Genomic DNA, 5961 nt, shown 5'->3' with positions numbered 1-5961 from the left:
AGAATTACCGGGATTACCCCCACATCGATCCGTTGAATTTCAAATAGATCTTATACCAGGAGCTGCACCAATAGCTCGTGCTCCTTACAGACTCGCACCCAGCGAGATGAAAGAACTGCAAAGCCAATTACAAGAACTTTTAGAGCGTGGTTTCATTCGACCAAGCACATCACCGTGGGGAGCTCCTGTTTTGTTTGTCAAGAAGAAAGATGGTACATTCAGGTTGTGTATCGACTACCGAGAGTTGAACAAACTTACCATCAAGAACCGCTACCCACTACCGAGAATCGACGACTTATTTGATCAACTACAAGGCTCGTCTGTTTATTCAAAGATTGACTTACGTTCCGGGTATCATCAAATGCGGGTGAAAGAAGATGATATTCCAAAGACTGCTTTCAGAACACGTTACGGTCATTACGAGTTTATGGTCATGCCGTTTGGTTTAACTAATGCACCAGCTGTGTTCATGGACCTTATGAACCGAGTGTGTGGACCATACCTTGACAAGTTTGTCATTGTTTTCATTGATGACATACTTATTTACTCAAAGAATGACCAAGAACACGGTGAACATTTGAGAAAGGTGTTAGAAGTATTGAGGAAGGAAGAATTGTACGCTAAGTTTTCAAAGTGTGCATTTTGGTTGGAAGAAGTTCAATTCCTCGGTCACATAGTGAACAAAGAAGGTATTAAGGTGGATCCGACAAAGATAGAAACTGTTGAAAAGTGGGAAACCCCGAAAACTCCGAAACACATACGCCAGTTTTTAGGACTAGCTGGTTACTACAGAAGGTTCATCCAAGACTTTTCCAGAATAGCAAAACCCTTGACTGCATTAACGCATAAAGGGAAGAAATTTGAATGGAATGATGAACAAGAGAAAGCGTTTCAGTTATTGAAGAAAAAGCTAACTACGGCACCTATATTGTCATTGCCTGAAGGGAATGATGATTTTGTGATTTATTGTGATGCATCAAAGCAAGGTCTCGGTTGTGTATTAATGCAACGAACGAAGGTGATTGCTTATGCGTCTAGACAATTGAAGATTCACGAACAAAATTATACGACGCATGATTTGGAATTAGGCGCGGTTGTTTTTGCATTAAAGACTTGGAGGCACTACTTATATGGGGTCAAAAGTATTATATATACCGACCACAAAAGTCTTCAACACATATTTAATCAGAAACAACTGAATATGAGGCAGCGTAGGTGGATTGAATTATTGAATGATTACGACTTTGAGATTCGTTACCACCCGGGGAAGGCAAATGTGGTAGCCGATTCCTTGAGCAGGAAGGACAGAGAACCCATTCGAGTAAAATCTATGAATATAATGATTCATAATAACATTACTACTCAAATAAAGGAGGCGCAACAAGGAGTTTTAAAAGAGGGAAATTTAAAGGATGAAATACCCAAAGGATCGGAGAAGCATCTTAATATTCGGGAAGACGGAACCCGGTATAGGGCTGAAAGGATTTGGGTACCAAAATTTGGAGATATGAGAGAAATGGTACTTAGAGAAGCTCATAAAACCAGATACTCAATACATCCTGGAACGGGGAAGATGTACAAGGATCTCAAGAAACATTTTTGGTGGCCGGGTATGAAAACCGATGTTGCTAAATACGTAGGAGAATGTTTGACGTGTTCTAAGGTCAAAGCTGAGCATCAGAAACCATCAGGTCTACTTCAACAACCCGAAATCCCGGAATGGAAATGGGAAAACATTACCATGGATTTCATCACTAAATTGCCAAGGACTGCAAGTGGTTTTGATACTATTTGGGTAATAGTTGATCGTCTCACCAAATCAGCACACTTCCTACCAATAAGAGAAGATGACAAGATGGAGAAGTTAGCACGACTGTATTTGAAGGAAGTCGTCTCCAGACATGGAATACCAATCTCTATTATCTCTGATAGGGATGGCAGATTTATTTCAAGATTCTGGCAGACATTACAGCAAGCATTAGGAACTCGTCTAGACATGAGTACTGCCTATCATCCACAAACTGATGGGCAGAGCGAAAGGACGATACAAACGCTTGAAGACATGCTACGAGCATGTGTTATTGATTTCGGAAACAGTTGGGATCGACATCTACCGTTAGCAGAATTTTCCTACAACAACAGCTACCATTCAAGCATTGAGATGGCGCCATTTGAAGCACTTTATGGTAGAAAGTGCAGGTCTCCGATTTGTTGGAGTGAAGTGGGGGATAGACAGATTACGGGTCCGGAGATTATACAAGAAACTACCGAGAAGATCATCCAAATTCAATAACGGTTGAAAACCGCCCAAAGTCGACAAAAGAGCTACGCTGACATTAAAAGAAAAGATATAGAATTTGAAATTGGAGAGATGGTCATGCTTAAAGTTGCACCTTGGAAAGGCGTTGTTCGATTTGGTAAACGAGGGAAATTAAATCCAAGGTATATTGGACCATTCAAGATTATTGATCGTGTCGGACCAGTAGCTTACCGACTTGAGTTACCTCAACAACTCGCGGCTGTACATAACACTTTCCACGTCTCGAATTTGAAGAAATGTTTTACTAAAGAAGATCTCACTATTCCGTTAGATGAAATCCAAATCAACGAAAAACTCCAATTCATCGAAGAACCCGTCGAAATAATGGATCGTGAAGTTAAAAGACTTAAGCAAAACAAGATACCAATTGTTAAGGTTCGATGGAATGCTCGTAGAGGACCCGAGTTCACCTGGGAGCGTGAAGATCAGATGAAGAAGAAATACCCGCATCTATTTCCAGAAGATTCGTCAACACCTTCAACAGCTTAAAATTTCGGGACGAAATTTATTTAACGGGTAGGTACTGTAGTGACCCGAAGTTTTCCATGTTTATATATATTATTTGAGATTGATATTTACATGATTAAATGTTTCCAACATGTTAAGCAATCAAACTTGTTAAGACTTGATTAATTGAAATATGTTTCATATAGACAATTGACCACCCAAGTTGACCGGCGATTCACGAACGTTAAAACTTGTAAAAACGACATGACAATATATATATGGATATACATATGGTTAACATGAGATTATGATAAGTAAGTATCTCCATAAGTATATTAATAATGAGTTACATACATATAAACAAGACTACTAACTTAAGGATTTCGAAACGAGACATATATGTAACGATTATCGTTGTAACGACATTTAAATGAATATATATCATATTAAGATATATTAATATATCATAATATCATGATAATATAATAATTTAAAATCTCATTTGATATTATAAACATTGGGTTAACAACATTTAACAAGATCGTTAACCTAAAGGTTTCAAAACAACATTTACATGTAACGACTAACGATGACTTAACGACTCAGTTAAAATGTATATACATGTAGTGTTTTAATATGTATTCATACACTTTTGAAAGACTTCAAGACACTTATCAAAATACTTCTACTTAACAAAAATGCTTACAATTACATCCTCGTTCAGTTTCATCAACAATTCTACTAGTATGCACCCGTATTCGTACTCGTACAATACACAGCTTTTAGATGTATGTACTATTGGTATATACACTCCAATGATCAGCTCTTAGCAGCCCATGTGAGTCACCTAACACATGTGGGAACCATCATTTGGCAACTAGCATGAAATATCTCATAAAATTACAAAAATATGAGTAATCATTCATGACTTATTTACATGAAAACAAAATAACATATCCTTTATATCTAATCCATACACCAACGACCAAAAACACCTACAAACACTTTCATTCTTCAATTTTCTTCATCTAATTGATCTCTCTCAAGTTCTATCTTCAAGTTCTAAGTGTTCTTCATAAATTCTAAAAGTTCTAGTTTCATAAAATCAAGAATACTTTCAAGTTTGCTAGCTCACTTCCAATCTTGTAAGGTGATCATCCAAACTCAAAAAATCTTTGTTTCTTACAGTAGGTTATCATTCTAATACAAGGTAATAATCATATTCAAACTTTGGTTCAATTTCTATAACTATAACAATCTTATTTCAAGTGATGATCTTACTTGAACTTGTTTTCGTGTCATGATTCTGCTTCAAGAACTTCGAGCCATCCAAGGATCCATTGAAGCTAGATCCATTTTTCTCTTTTCCAGTAGGTTTATAAAAGGAAATTAAGGTAGTAATGATGTTCATAACATCATTCGATTCATACATATAAAGCTATCTTATTCGAAGGTTTAAACTTGTAATCACTAGAACATAGTTTAGTTAATTCTAAACTTGTTCGCAAACAAAAGTTAATCCTTCTAACTTGACTTTTAAAATCAACTAAACACATGTTCTATATCTATATGATATGCTAACTTAATGATTTAAAACCTGGAAACACGAAAAACACCGTAAAACCGGATTTACGCCGTCGTAGTAACACCGCGGGCTGTTTTGGGTTAGTTAATTAAAAACTATGATAAACTTTGATTTAAAAGTTGTTATTCTGAGAAAATGATTTTTATTATGAACATGAAACTATATCCAAAAATTATGGTTAAACTCAAAGTGGAAGTATGTTTTCTAAAATGGTCATCTAGACGTCGTTCTTTCGACTGAAATGACTACCTTTACAAAAACGACTTGTAACTTATTTTTCCGACTATAAACCTATACTTTTTCTGTTTAGATTCATAAAATAGAGTTCAATATGAAACCATAGCAATTTGATTCAATCAAAACGGATTTAAAATGAAGAAGTTATGGGTAAAACAAGATTGGATAATTTTTCTCATTTTAGCTACGTGAAAATTGGTAACAAATCTATTCCAACCATAACTTAATCAACTTGTATTGTATATTATGTAATCTTGAGATACCATAGACACGTATACAATGTTTCGACCTATCATGTCGACACATCTATATATATTTCGGAACAACCATAGACACTCTATATGTGAATGTTGGAGTTAGCTATACAGGGTTGAGGTTGATTCCAAAATATATATAGTTTGAGTTGTGATCAATACTGAGATACGTATACACTGGGTCGTGGATTGATTCAAGATAATATTTATCGATTTATTTCTGTACATCTAACTGTGGACAACTAGTTGTAGGTTACTAACGAGGACAGCTGACTTAATAAACTTAAAACATCAAAATATATTAAAAGTGTTGTAAATATATTTTGAACATACTTTGATATATATGTATATATTGTTATAGGTTCGTGAATCAACCAGTGGCCAAGTCTTACTTCCCAACGAAGTAAAAATCTGTGAAAGTGAGTTATAGTCCCACTTTTAAAATCTAATATTTTTGGGATGAGAATACATGCAGGTTTTATAAATGATTTACAAAATAGACACAAGTACGTGAAACTGCATTCTATGGTTGAATTATCGAAATCGAATATGCCCCTTTTTATTAAGTCTGGTAATCTAAGAATTAGGGAACAGACACCCTAATTGACGCGAATCCTAAAGATAGATCTATTGGGCCTAACAAACCCCATCCAAAGTACCGGATGCTTTAGTACTTCGAAATTTATATCATATCCGAAGGGTGTCCCGGAATGATGGGGATATTCTTATATATGCATCTTGTTATTGTCGGTTACCAGGTGTTCACCATATGAATGATTTTTTTATCTCTATGTATGGGATGTGTATTGAAATATGAAATCTTGTGGTCTATTGTTACGATTTGATATATATAGGTTAAACCTATAACTCACCAACATTTTTGTTGACGTTTAAAGCATGTTTATTCTCAGGTGAATATTAAGAGCTTCCGCTGTTGCATACTAAAATAAGGACAAGATTTGGAGTCCATGTTTGTATGATATTGTGTAAAAACTGCATTCAAGAAACTGATTTCGATGTAACATATTTGTATTGTAAACCATTATGTAATGGTCGTGTGTAAACAGGATATTTTAGATTATCATTATTTGATAATCTACGTAAAGCTTTTTAAACCT

This window comes from Rutidosis leptorrhynchoides, chromosome 9 (assembly GCF_046630445.1).
Source record: "Rutidosis leptorrhynchoides isolate AG116_Rl617_1_P2 chromosome 9, CSIRO_AGI_Rlap_v1, whole genome shotgun sequence".
Lineage (NCBI taxonomy): Eukaryota > Viridiplantae > Streptophyta > Magnoliopsida > Asterales > Asteraceae > Rutidosis > Rutidosis leptorrhynchoides.
Note: the sequence above shows the minus strand (reverse complement) of the source record.